Source organism: Ursus maritimus, unplaced genomic scaffold, assembly GCF_017311325.1.
Source record: "Ursus maritimus isolate PB19 unplaced genomic scaffold, ASM1731132v1 scaffold_4, whole genome shotgun sequence".
In the NCBI taxonomy this organism is placed as follows: domain Eukaryota; kingdom Metazoa; phylum Chordata; class Mammalia; order Carnivora; family Ursidae; genus Ursus; species Ursus maritimus.
In genome coordinates, this window is record NW_024426552.1 from 27,437,716 (window position 1) to 27,452,835 (window position 15,120).

At 36.3% G+C, this 15,120-nt stretch overlaps 1 protein-coding gene and 1 long non-coding RNA gene across 2 annotated transcripts in view; one reads left to right on the plus strand and one right to left on the minus strand.

Annotated features, from left to right (window-relative positions):
- Positions 1 to 15,120, plus strand: part of SAMSN1 (SAM domain, SH3 domain and nuclear localization signals 1) — a gene marked incomplete in the record, with an annotated part of 260,035 nt that overhangs the window by 214,525 nt on the left and 30,390 nt on the right.
- The window catches only part of LOC103673041, a 13,837-nt gene continuing 5,310 nt past the window's right edge, over positions 6,594 to 15,120 (minus strand). Inside the window, exon 3 of the long non-coding RNA XR_571289.2 lies at positions 6,594 to 7,062. This is a non-coding gene — a long non-coding RNA (uncharacterized LOC103673041). The remainder of the gene's footprint in view (positions 7,063 to 15,120) is intronic.

The window sequence follows — 15,120 nt, forward strand, 5'->3', positions numbered from 1 at the left end:
AGGTCAGGGAATATGGTAGAAACTTCAAAAATAGAAAAAGAATAGATAAATGAAACTTTGCAATGTAATTAGAACAAGTTGGCCTTTATTCGGCTGGGATTAATGATCTGTGTTAATAAATTTTAACAGGATTTTTTTTTAAGTAAAGGAGATTCAAATACCACTGTTATTTTAAAGGGAAACACTGGAATAATGGCAGTTCTGGAAATAGCTTTTTTTTTTACCATATTTTTAAATCTAAAGTACATACCAAATGAGACACCATTAGTGTCACAGATGCTAATTTTCACTAGCAATGACTGAAGTGGCATATTCTTTCCCATTTGCATTTGATCCTAGCAATGATGAGAGGTGATGAGTTGATTATGAGCTGTTTTCACTGCACTGCCCGCTGTGCAAATTTATGCTCCTAGACAAGGATGACACATAGTTGTGGCATTAAAGAGCTTTCTTCATTGCTTTTCCTATCAGGACTGCTGCGATACATTTTAACTCTTATCTAACCAGATATAAGAAAAGGGAAGAAATGTTTACATGTACAGGTGCTTCCTTGAGGCCAGGCACTTACACAAGGGGCTTATCGCACTGTCCCTCCAATGTATAGGAAAGAAAACAGTCCTGTAGATGTGAAATATTTTCCTCAAAGTATCATAGCTAGTAAAAAAAAAAAAAATATTCAAGATCATAGGGGACAGCTTTTCTTCTTCTAAACCTGTGGATTTCCCCCCATTACTTCTTTTTGCTTCTTCATCTGATGTGTAATTTTGGACTTTAATTTAGATAAATTCAGTTGAATGTTTTGGCTTTTCAAACAAAGTGATCCCAAATAAGATATGTGATCTACAGTGGAGGAAATATTTTAAATTCACTTTTTCCATTTAAAAAATGATGGACGTAAATAAATGTTTATTTTTATTTTTGGTTATTACTCCTCTCCATACCCAAAAAGATCTCCCAAAGGTTCTGTTCATTTATGTATTTAGTTAGTATCTATGTCACCTTTGTTTTCCAAGAAATAGTTAAAATAAATTATGATCCAAAACTAAAACAAGTCAGGAGGAAACAGAATATGTAGATCATGTTAAAAGGTATCATAGGGCCACCAAGGTCAAATTGAACATGGGTCTGACTGCTTGCTGCTCAGCGTGGTCATACAGACCAGCAGCTCTGGCATTTTAGGGGTCTGTTACAAGTGCTGACTCTGGCCTCCCCCAAACTTATTAAATCAGAATATATATATTGTAACAAGATACCTACAAGTTCTCTGAGAACTTAAAAGTTTGGAAATGATGTTTACATCAATGGTTCTCAACCTATGTTGCACATTTGAATCATCCCTGAAGACTTTAAGAAATACTAATGATTGGATTCCATCTTCAGATATTTTGATGACTTATTATAGAATGTGCCTGAGCGTCAAGAATTTTTAGTTACCCAATCTGGAAACATTTTTTCTATCAATCTTTTCAAAAGACTTAGAAGGTAATTGATTAATTAATTAATTCACTCATTTGTTCATTCTTCAATACAACAAATATCTCTTGAGTGCTTACTAGAGACCATATTCTGAGAATACAATGGTGAATAAAACAAAGATCCCTGCCCTCATAGAATTGACATTACTGGGATGACACACAATAAAGCAAGATAAATATGTTAAATATATAGTATGCTAGCTAACGATAAGTGCTAAAAATTAGGGAAAGAATACAAGACACCAGGAAAGATTTGGTGAGAGTGGGACCTTTGAAAAAGGACCAGAAGGAAATGAAGGAACTGCCCGTGAGTTTGACTGATGAAATTATATTCCAGGCAGAAGGGAGAGCAAGTCCAAAAGCCTTGAGGTGGAAGTGTCCCCAGTGTGTTTGAGAAACATGGAACAGAGTGCACAAGGGGAAGAGTGTTCCCAAAGAGCAGGATCACACAGGGCTTCTAGGTCATTATAAGGATTTGGGCTAGTATTGAAAAATTTCAAGAAAAGAAGGATCTGGGTTACATTTTAGTGGGTTTATTCTGTCTTTTGGGTTTCAAATACTCTGAAAGGACTTAGAAAATAGGGAGAAGAGACCAGTTAGAAGGCTCCTACAGAAACTAGGCAAGAGATGGGGGTGGCTCAGACAAGGGGAGTGGCAGGGTGGATGTTGAGAAAATGTTGAATTTGAGGTCTGTTTGTACCTATTGCGTCCGGATGAATATGTACAGGAAACTTAACCACACCACATGTGCTGAAAAGATGGTGAACAGAAAGGCCGCCACTGCCCCACACTGTTCTTGCTTCTAACTGGTGCCCAGGTTCCCAGAAGAAATGCCTATGTTTCTCTGTCATAGCCACCAGAAGTTCACCCCAAAATTGATGTTCCACTTCCCCAGATTTTCTGCTCTTTCTCCAAACTACTACTTGTTGAACTTAATTCTCAATTCTAGTGCACCTCAAATCAGAAGAGATGAACAAATAATTTGCTCATTTCATCATGTTTAATTGCTTGAAAGACTTAAGTAATTTTAGCCTTGAAAACTTTTCTCCAAAGCACTCATTCATTCTAGCCTTCCCATTTTATAGAATATAAATCTATAATCAAGTTGTGTTGCAAGCAAGTAGCAAAAAAAGTAGGGCCAAATAGGTTGGCTAAACTTACAAAAAAACACAGTGACCACACAGTATACAGAGCTCAGGAGACAAATGGCTGAGAGAATAGCAAAAGTGTAGCCTCCCTTTCTTTGGAAATTTGGATATTATATCCTGTGGGAAGAGTATCAAGTCACTACTTTGACTACCAATGCACTGGATTTGTTAAAAATCAATTTAATGAGACACATCTCTTTAATCTTTCCTTTCCTTGCTTTGGAGACAAATGGCTTCATTATCCCTGAAGATTGTGTTTTTTTCTAATGGAATTAACTCCATACTCTACATATCTAAGTTTCCAAATTTAGCATTACCGAACTGATCCATTTCTCTTCCTTTCTAGTGTTAAGGATTTAGGTGAACTTTCAGAAACAAGACATTCATAATTAGCTTCTTAGCAGAGAACAAAAATGTCCTACATTAAGAATTGATTAATAAGAATAGAAGAGGTTTTTAAGCTGTCTCTAGTGGTAGACGAAGTGATTCTTCTATACATAGAGAGAGCCATTTGTCAGCACAGCTGGCTGTGCCTCCCTCCCCCCCCCCCCCCCCGCCATGATGAGCCTTAGAAGTTTTCACCTCGCCTATAGTAGTTTGCTAGGGCTTCCATAACAAAATACAATGGGCTGGGTGGCTTAAAAAACAGAAATGTATTGTCTCACACCTCTAGAGTTTGGAAATCCAAGATCAGGGTGTCTGTGGGGTTGTTTTCTTCTGTGGGTCCTGAGGGGAGGATAGTTCCAGGCCTCTCTCAATGGCTTAGAGATGGCCACCCATTACTCCTCTTCATTTGGTCATTCCTCTGGCCATGTGTGTCTCTCTTTATGTGTCCAAATCTTATCTTCTTATAAGGACACCAGTAGGATTGGATTAGAGCCTACCCTAACAGCCCCATTTTAACATAATCATCTCTTTAAAGGCCCCATCTCCAGATACAATCCTATTCTGAGGTACTAAGGAATAGGTATTGAACATACAAATTTTGGGAAAATCAAACTTCATGGCATAGTCCATGAAGTTCTATTAATTGAAAATGAAGATTTGATTTTCAGCTGCTTCCTTCCTTCTGACTACCCTAGATCCCTCTTCACTTCCAGTTGACCAGTCCCCTCACTCAGCCAGCCCCACTGACCTCACTAACTGGCTCCCTTTTACCCACACTGTCCAGTCTTTTTCCTTGTTCTTCCCTTCCATCCAAACTTACCTCTGCTGCATCCCATTAGGCCTCTATTAAGAATCATTTGAAAATTAATATAAGTAAAGCATCTGCTCTGCCCCCTTGGACAGTGGCTTTCTGGCTACATATTAAAATCATCTAAAACCCTCAACAAAGCCTTCACCAATTAGCCCAAGGAAGTGTCGTAGAGGGCATTCTGGCAAAGCAGTAGGGAACATGAACGAAAGCCACATAGACTTGGTTCTGAGGTCCTATTTGGTATTTCCTCACCAGGGGACGTGGAACATTTTTTGAGTCTCAGTGTGCTTATCTGAAGAAGGGATGTGTTAAAGCATGTGATGTAGGACCGATGTGAGGATTTAGTTAATTACCATATGGAAATTTTCTAGCACACAGTACATGGTCCCTTAATAATCTCACTCTCCTTTCTGTTTTTACAGTACCTGTTCCACACCTCTGTTGTTTCTTGTAACACAGTTTATTACAATATGCCCTCCCAACCAGAGTTACCATCAAGAACAGGGGATGTACCTTATGCATATTTGCATCCCTGGAATTTTTGTTGGGGAACAAGGGGGACTAAACTCAGTCTGCCTGACTTTCAGACTCCATGTGCTTCCTATTATACTTTGGCTACTGCCAAAAATATTTATCTTACAGAACATAGTCATGATTTCTCAATGTGGTTACAATGAATGTGAAATGACTAATGGATAATATTAGTCATCTAAAAAGTACTCTACGCCAGGACATAGTTTACAAATGGGTTGCTGACAAAGATCTGGGCAACACCCACATAAAGCAGAGTAACCATTCTTAGAATCAGAATGTAATGAAACAAAACAATAATCAAACATAGTAATTTAATATGTTTGAAGAGTAAAAAAAAAAAAAAAAAGCAGAGGGGCTTGCTTTGCCAGAAGCCTAGAAAAGAGTGGAAGAGTGAAAATATGCCAATGTCTGCATAACAACATAGCCAAATATTCCATTTGGCTCAGCTGACTTGCTCACTTAGTAAGATAAGTAATTTAGGCCATGTAACTTCATGTGTCCAGCCTTGGATACCACCTAATTACTATAGCTTTACTACACTAAGGAAACAAACTTCCAACAATGATCTTGTATCTCATATAGTGTTTTCTCCAGGGGAGAAAATTCTTTGGTAAGTCAACAAGAATATGTATTCTTCTTGGCAGTTGAATTTCCCATACCTAACCAATACTTGCATTGCCATTTTTGGTATCTTACTATTTTAATTGATGAGTCAGTCCCTCAGAAATTGTTTATTGAAATAAACAAAGTTTCTGTACCTGATGAAGTGAGCACCTGGCCTTGGACGTGGAGACTTGGCCAAGGAACTGGCTTCCCAGAAAGGATGAGCCTGAGCTGCCACCTGGCCCCACCTTTTCTCTACATACATACAGTGAAGACAGCTAAATATAAATAATGAAGTTTCTTTTCTGTACTTTTCATAATTTAAATAATTTAAATTCCTGGAATAGACTTAAGGCAGGTTTACCTTGTAGCAAATTCTATTTTATAATATACATAGTGATATGTCTAAGCATTAATCTGGATATTTGGTTTAAATTTTTTTCTGAATATTTCACATGGTTATAGCTATGCAACTTTGATTTTTTTAATTAACTAAAAGTAACAAAATGAGTAATTAAATATATAAATTTTATAATGCTTCTGGGTATATATTCTTTATATTGCTAGTTATTATACAGCCATCATCTTCTAAGTTAGGCTGTCTATATTTCAAGTTACTTTAAGGTTATGAATATCTCACTATAATTATCAATTTTAAAGCAGCCAATACCTATAAAACAAATAATTATAGCAGATTTGTAATTTTAAAAGAAAATTCCTTCCAAGATAAATGGTCTACAGTTGTCAGACATTGTAAGTTTAAGAATTATCATCAATGGAGTTCATTTTTACCTACTGTTACATTTCAACATCACTATTAGCCCCTCACTATAATGAAACATTTATATAGCCAAATCCAAATTTGCAGCAAGTAGAATGTAACTGATAATAAGGAAGTTGCAGAACGCTAACATCTCTTCCAAATATCCTAGCATGAACTTACTGTTATTTTTTTCTACCCATTCTTTCCTTGTTTGGGATTACATACTGTATATTTGCCCCACATAAACATGTCTGTTCTTACTAAAGAAAAAACGTTTAAATTCCTGACCGTAGTGGCAGCGGGTGCTGCCTGAGATGGGAATGTTTATAAGCTTTATGATATTAACTGCAGCACTCAACCTCAGGTGGCATAAAGCATGCAAAAAAGAACTTTCTGTCAGTTTTATTATTTCTAAAAAGGTTCCCCTTGAAGCAGAAGAGTGACCTTGCTCTGCTGAGCTGACATATGCCACTGGATTAATGGTCGAGCTCTGCTGGAGGGAAGCTCACGGAAACATTACAACTCCAGAAGCTGGGCTGGCGGTGACCATTAATCAGGGGGACCAAAATCATGCATCAAACACACTCATTTAAAAGTAGTAAAAATGACTTAAAAAAACTTTTTGAGAATTAGCTTATTGTTTGTCATTACTTGTGTTCAAGGAGATCGCTGCATGACTAAAATATCCCTCAAGGAGACCTTTAGAAAGGTTATTATGTACCCAGAGGCCACATGAATGCAGAGGACATTTAAGACTAATGGAAGTGACTGAGTTTTTGTTCCAGAGAATTTGAGGGGAAAGTTTATTCAATGGATTCTGTTTTCCCAGCTTAATTTTCACTCATTTAAACATGATTTCAAAACAATGAATATTAGCTTCTTTGTGATAATTTTATTTTTTTAAACTGGAGTAACTGGGTTTAATGGTATAAATATTTGGCAGATATGTTAGGAAATTGTTCAGGAACCTAAAGTTTAGTCAACATTCAACTATTAAGTATGTTCAAAAGTATCTTAACAGATTAAAAAGTACATTCTTCCACCATGTGTCAGCTAATGAAGCATTTTCAAGACTTTTCCTCTCTCTGATTATTGAAAAGGAAAAAAAGCATAAGTCTAAATTCATTAAAAGGTAGAATACAGGGAGAGACATTGTTTAAGAAAACCAGAATTTTGATACTTAAGATTATGGTCAATATAGGAAGGCCTGTTACGTTTAGTACTTGAAAATTATTCTTCTCCAAGGCGCCAGGGTGGCTCCATAGGTTAAGCATCCAACTCTTGATCTCAGCTCAGGTCTTGATCTCAGGGTTGTGAGTTCAAGCCTCGGCGTGGAGCCTACTTAAAAAAACAAACAAAAAACAACAAAAACAACAAAAATTATTCCCCTGGGGCACCTGGCCGGCTCAGTCGGTGGAGCATGTGACTCTTGATCCTCAGGGTTGTGAGTTCAAGCCCCACGTTGGGCATGGAGCCTACTTTAAAAAAAAAAAAGTAAGAAAATTATTCTTCTCCTAAATAGCTGTTGCTTTCTTTTACCATCATATTCACTATTATCTTCTTCTGTTAGCCATACCCTACACAGGATTATTTATAGAGTTATTTATATATGTATTTATTTATATAAAGATTATTTATACAGTTTATTTGCAAGAGTGTTTTTGAAGTTTAGTTATAGGATGGAAATAGTTGATAATTATGTGTCAACAATTAAAATATTTAATACTTGGTTATAAGTAGAAAAAATCTAATATGCACACAATAGAAAGCCAGTTTCTAAATTTAAGGAAGGATAATGCATATTTTTATAACTGGAAATTTGAATTATCTATATTTGGTACCATCTTCTCTCTCTCAAGGTACTTAGAAAACAAAATTAGTAATGAGAAATTCGCTCAGGCAAGTTACTTAGAGTAGGGACGGTAAATACATCAAACATGTTACCTATATTCCTTATTCCTCTCCCCACCATCTTCCCTAAAACACACACTATCTTCTGTAACCGTTGTTGACACAGTTGATCATGATCTCTTTAAGCCTTCAAGTGGCTTCAGAACACTTCTCAATACAGCTCTTTATTGAGTTTTTAACAAACTATCTGCGCTGGTGCAAGAATTGAATACTTATTGCCAATTTTGGTTTTGAGAGATGGTTTGTCCAGATAATGGAAAAATCCTAGTGAAATATTCCTGTACTGAATACACAACACTTATAGTGACCAAAATTATTATGTTCACTAGAAACAAACTTTCTCTCCCTTGAAGAGTTCAGGAAATGATTATATTAGACGCATTTGTGTTATCCAGTGCTCCATTTAATATACAGTGTGTGGTCCATCACCTTTTTGTCATGTTGTCATCATTTTAACAATCACCATCTTTGGGTTTGGAGATTTTTAAAAAGTCCCTCAATTAACAATTATATAATCTCTTAAGATAAATAATTTTTGAGGCAAATTCAAACTGTGTTGCTTTCAGCTCATTTAAAAATCTCTCATCATTTTAATGCCCCTTTCTTTAGACTGACTATAAATAATAAAGGTAGAGACATACGTATACAAAATGCCTTTCATGTACTAAGTAGTCAGTGCAAATAAGTATTCATAAATGGATGAATATAAATTTCCAGGTTGACATCTATTATACATTATTAAGTTCATTTATTTTGTGAATAAATATAATCTGCTTTTAGGAACTGCTTCTATATTTGTATACCATTCATTTGAATATGGTTCTATTTAGCTCTTAGGGATTGAAGTTATTTGGTTGATGGCACCAACTGAGTGCAAATTCCTCCAGGATAGATTCTTGTCTTATTCTTAGAGACAGCCTGACCCCACGCATAAAGTTTAGCCAGAGAAGCCACTTAATATATTTATGTTGAATTGCATAATGCAATACCTTCTAGTCTTTAATTAGACATCAGCAAATTATCTTTCTTGGCTGTAACGTGATCGAGTTATAATTTGGTTTTGTGTTAACCATGAAATATATGGCTTTTGGACACTGAACTTGAAGCGAAACGTGAGATTTGCCATCTACTGTGGTTTTCCCAAGCCTCACAAGTATCGGATTTTTTTGCACAGGTGCTAGAGCACTTAAGAACAGGAGCAGTCGGTGTGTGCTAACGTAGGAAGGCACTGGCACGTGATCTCATAGGGAAGGTGGGACTGCATCCTACCCTTGAAGAATGGACTGGATCTAAGTAGGTGGGAAAAAAGAGGAAGGACTTTTCTTGGAAAACAAACAAAACAGAGACAAAAAAAACAGCATGAGCAACAGCTTAGAAGCATAAGTGAATGTGTCCATTCTGACCAGCAAGAACTGCAGGACGTTCCAAATTAGACTGACCACTGTTACCTGATACGACGGGGAATCATGAAAGTGCAGCAGGCTGAGTTTGAGCTTTCTTTTATTGACTAAGGAAGAGCTACTTAAACTCTCCGAGCCTCAGTTTTCCTCATCTGTACACTGGAGAAATCAATACCTAGCTCAGAGGGTGATTGTGTTTATTTAATGAGATAATTGCAGATCACCTTGCATGGAACAAATCCTCAATAACCATCATGACAATATGGAGCAAGCTTTACATGTTGAGAGGCATGAAATGATAAGAACTGGTATTTTTGGAAAATTAGTTCAGTGGTGTGATGTTAGACGACTGGAAAGGCAAGAGTTTAGGGACTAAGAAGCTAACACATTGGCTCGGGAATGAGGCTATAAGCACATATTTGACTAGCAGTAATGAAAACAAATGCCTACAACAACAGAGATTTCAAGAAAGAACTGAGCAGATGTGGAGGCTGAGAGAATGCATGTGCAGTAGCCTGCATTTTGCATTGTGTGTCCACATTCCCCAAAGTGAGCAAACACAGATTTCCAAGAGTGCAGGTGGCTGGCTCAGAAGGCAGAATCAAAGCAGATCCTCAGGGGCAACTGGATAGAAGCAGAGAGAGCCCCTGGTTGGCGCACCTGCCTTCCGGCGTGCAAGCAGGCAGAGGGGCCACTGGGGGCTGGCGCAGCTGTGCACATGGGTTCCCTGGAGAAATTCTTGACGATTTCAAGGAAGCAGTGGTATAATGACACAATTCCAGGAGGATCAAGAGGGACCATTTAGTAGTTAGAGAAAGAAAGAACAGACCATGAACTCTATCGATAAGTCTAGGAGTGAGCGAGCCAAGCAGAAGTTTCACAGTAGGACAGACAAGAAGCTGAGCAGTTCAGGGTAGCCTGATCGTGGTCACATTTTTAAAAGCTTTTCATCTCCTTTTTATTCTATAGGATTTTGTAGGAATCAGTGATATCAAGTGACTGAACTTTTGTCACATTAGGCCTTTTAACTGAAAACAAGATATTTAAGACGTATCAGTATTATTTATTTTAAAACCTCTTTTCAACTAAAATAGAATATCCTGATTTCTCTTCAGTTCTTAAAACTGCAGCCTGACTTACAGTCTGTGGAGGTAATGTAAATCATGCCGTGCGGTACTAAATCATGCAGAGGTGCGACTGAGAATTTTAAATATTCGAATTTTTTTACTCACAAAACTTGTTTTGTTACATTAAACAGGATGATATGAGTAACCACTCTTACAGGTTATGGATCATTTTGCATTACTTCTTTTTTTTTTTTTTTTTTTTTAGACCTAGTTTCTTTTGAGGCAGTTTCAGTTCACAAAAAACCCACAAAACCCCACATCTAGTGGCACATCAACTTTGACACAACTTTCAAACACTAGAGGGGAGTCAGAATCAGCACTTCCTCTAGATATTCTGCGGGTGACAGAAAAGATACTGAACCAGAGAGATCAAGTGAACTAACTTCTGTCTAAGAGTCCAGATCCGCATTAACAACATCGAGAGCCCCGCTGTATGGTCGAGCATTGCGTGGCCTTGACTTGGGGTGAAAATGTTGCCGCTGAAGGTTATGTTTCACAACTCCAGGTGTCTTTTACTCTTCAACTCCCCGACACACAACCGTCCTCCACTGACACCACATGGTAGTGTCATTATTTAACACTGAAGCAATCCTAACAGGTTATTTTAAGGGAGTTAAATTTGTTTCACACTCTTCAAAAGATCTCAGCCCCTGAGTGAGGTTAGAACAATTAAATCCTCGAATGCCTTTGGATAAAAGCTGACAAGCTTATTGATGTTTAGCACACTGTTATTACAGAATATTCATACAAGCACATGCTGAAACGATTCTGATCTTCAAGAGCGTATTACTAACCATCGCTCTATGTGCAATATTTAGAAGATGGGAGAACTCACTGGCAGAGAGTGTGTAATCTTTAATTTGCCAGTGTATTTCAAAATACTGCGGATGTCTGACTCAGATATGTAAATTTTTTCTTTGAAGTAGACTGTGAAACTTTTCCACCAGTGCCTTGCCAGTCATGCTGGAGATGAGATTTTACTTGAAGACCCCAAAAGTGGATGGCTGGTTCAGAAATGAAAATAAGGGTCAAGTTGTCTTGGTTTTGGTCAAAAGGTGGATTCACATTTCCAAAAAGAGACCCCCAGCTGTCCTTCATGTTGATAAATTTAGGCTGGCCTTTGTTCTGAGAATCCGATTCAGTTCCGTTCATTCGATCAAGATAACTTTCCAAATTTCCATCCTGCTCAGATAGTGAGTTTCTTTGAAAATAGAAGACAAGATCGAAACTTTGGAATGGGATGGCATAGTTGAGAGTACATCAGGTTGGAAAATTGAAAAAAAAGAATTTATTTTTGCAAGTTCTGGTTCCTGTAAATTTCCTCACTGAGAAGGACTAGATCATTTCTAAGAACACTGTCAGCTTTAATGACATGACATTTGGTAATAATTAGAATTATCATACAAAACTAGAGGGAAAAAATGCAACTAACAAAAAAAAAGGAATCCTCTTAAGTTCTTTTATATTATTCATTGCATTGTGTAGGGACACACACAGATGTGTTCAAACACCCCTATTTGGCCCTTTTTTTGTGGAAGCCAAGTAGACTAAGTGGAAGAAAGTCATCTGTACCGTGTAATTGCAGAGTCTTCAAAAGGCAATCTAATAACATGCATCTAATCTCAGAAAGTTGGTTGTCCTAAAATAAACTTGGAAAGCAGAACTCTATTTTCTCCTTAAATATGTCTGTACTTCCAAACTATGATGTAAGCAATATTACTGATATTTTTACAAATTGGTTCCTTAGAAAGCTGTGTAACCATTAACTTTTTTTAAAGATTATCTTTTAGACAGTTTTGGGTTCACAGCAAAATTAAGAGGAAAGTAGTTTTCCCATGTACCTCCCAGCCCCTGCACATGATTAACTCTTATTTTTTAGCTATCATATAGGCACGCTTCTCTTTTTTTTTTCTTTTAGTCCAACATTTTATTATGGGAAACTTCAAGCATATTCAAAACCAGAGTAGCACAATCCACCTCATATATCCATCACCCCGTTAACCATTAAATGGCCAGTCATGTTTCTTCTTATGCCTACACAATTGCTGCCCCTCACTAGGTTATCTTGAATTACAAGTAAAAAATAACAGTACTTCCTCAGTATCGTCAAATAGCTGGTTATTTAAAAAATTTCCTCAGTTGTGTCCTGGCTACTTTTGTTATAGTGGTTTCTTTGATCTCTATCTAAACAAGATCCATGGGTTGTATTTGCTTAGACAACTCTTAGAGGTTATTAATCTATACTTTCCCTCTTTCTATTGATTCGTTGAAGAAACCAGGTTATTTTGCCCATAGATTTTCTCACTGTCTAGATTTTTCTGATTGCCTGCCTCCTTTTGGTGTCACTTAAAATGTTCCTTTGTCCCTGTATTTCCTATAATCTGGTAGTTAGATACAAAGTCTGGTGTGATTGCCTTATTTATTTATTTATTTATTTTTCTAAGAATACTTCACTGGTGGTTTTAGGTGCTACTATTCTGAAGCACATATTCTTGTTGTCTCTTTTTGTAATTGTAGTAGCCATCAAGGATCATCGCTGAGATCTTTTATTGCCATCAGGGGTTTATGAAACAGTCACTTTGTCATTTCATCATTCCTAATTGATTAGCTTGAATATACACACATAAAGATAAATTTTTCCTCATTATTTACTCTGAAATACATTTCATAAAAGAAGAGTACATTAAATGCTGAAATCTTTTATTTACCAGTTTTCATAATATAATTGTAATGTTTAGGCGATCACTGATTGTTCTTTTCCTTTTGGTATCATTATGAACTCACGAACTTTGATATATTAGGTGTTTTTCAATATTCACTTATTATTTTTATTGATATAAAAATTATCCCATCTTTGGATATAATCTACCCCAGTGAGAATAGTTTCAATATGGCCCCTGTGTTGCTTTGACATGGGCCCTAGAAGTCTTTGAAAAACTACTTGCTTTATGCCATGACCAATATGAGAATTTTGGCTGAGAACCTTAATTCCAAAGTCATTAACATCATTATGTATTTTCATTGTCCCTCAACATATGTACTTATATATGCCAATATTATTAATAACAATATGGTTACTGAAGACAGGTTAAAATTTAATTTGTCATCGTTTTTTATTCTTTGGACAGTCAGATTATTGTTTTTTTTTATTGTTCTTAAAAATCACTTAAAGTAATTCCTCTCTCTAAACCACCAATTCAATATAGAATTAGGTTCATTTGTTTTATTTTTATTTAGAATTTTTAGGGATTGCTTTTATTTTTATTGAATTCTGTTAAAAATAAGTAAAAGTTACATGGTTTTAAAGTCAAATCTACAAAACGAGGTACGTTGAAAGAAGTCTGTTTCCTCTACTTTTTCACTTTTCATTTGCCCCATTTTCTAAGAAAGAAAATATGTTTTCACCTGTATTAAAACACAAACATCTATTTCCACCCTTAGATAAATGGCATCCTGCTATGTACATTTTGCTCTACGTACATTTGGCTTTTTTCACTTATACTATATCCTGGAGATCATTCCATAAAAGCATAAAGAGATACATTTCAGGTTTTTACAGTTAAACACAGTTTAATTGTTTGGATTTACCACACATTATTCAATCAGTCCCCTCTCGATGAACATTAGGCTTTATAGCTTTGTTATAATATGGAAGTTTTATAATGAATGTGGATGTGTAAGTCGGTTTACAGCCAAGTGTGTGTCTCTGGTATAGATGTATAGGAATGGAATTGCTGGGTCAAAGGGCAAATACATACATAATTTTGCTAGTTTTGCCAAATTACCCTCCACAAATATTGTGTCATTTTACAAATGCATATCTAATTGCACAAGGAAAGACTGTATAAATATAGAGAGCGGAATTAAAGACTAAATATGATCTAATGTCAACAGATACAAAGAATTATCTAAAATACTAATTGCATTTTTATTTAAGTTACTCTTCCCATTGACAGCTATTCATTTATATAAGAGCTCTGTCTTGATGGGAGCTTCTGTCACAAGATAATATTTGCTAAATCTAATCCATTATGATTATACAATGCAAAATTATTGATATTCAAACATATTCTTATTTATAAAGGACTATTATCTAGGAAGCCAGCTTGCTTCCACATGATTCACCTTTTCATTGGAAACTTAATGGGAGTAGAAATTATAAATGTGTTCGTTGCGCATACCTCATAGTAGACATTAGCCCTTTTCATCATAAGCCATAACCTATACATTATGAAACCATCTCAGAAAGTCACTAACTTTTTGACTAGAGATTAATGAAATTTTAAAAACATCATTTTAAATACTTAGATTTGCTTCTTAACCGTGTGTTATCATGGATTGGTATTATACTCCTTTGGTTTAAAGCTGTTGAGTGATTTGCAATGAGATGACTGACAAAACCCAAAGTAATAGTCTAAAGACTTCTTAAACCACTACTTCTAAATCTGCTTCTCTTTATTGATATAATGAGCGGAGAATTAATTTTAAAAGGTGGTGACTATTGATTACTTAATGGCAGAAGATAGTGTTGAGAAATGCTGAAGTGAGACTATTCTGTGCCCTCCTGGGCAACAGGACCCATTATCCAGTGGTGGAAATCATGCTGTAACCCTCATTAATATTTAATAGGCAGGACGCAGGCTGGATGCAGGCTGCGAAATGCCCTAGGCATAGGCTCCAATAGGCCATCAGAATGTCTCAAGTATATAAAAGAGTAACAGATTTCCCTGTGTTCAGATTGTTTATAAGCAGGACAACAATATACTCAATTCCCTTTTGTGATCTCTGAGCAGTGATAGCCTCATGGAAATGCCTACTAGGCAAGTTGAAGTGATTAATGCTCTGGGAAGTCATTCTAGGTTAGTAAGCCCTGCATGAGAAGACTTTGTATTTTCCAGCGTGGTTCTCAGTTTCAGCCCTTCTCTTTCTGTCTTCTTGCCACAAGCTGAAGGGCTTGTTCA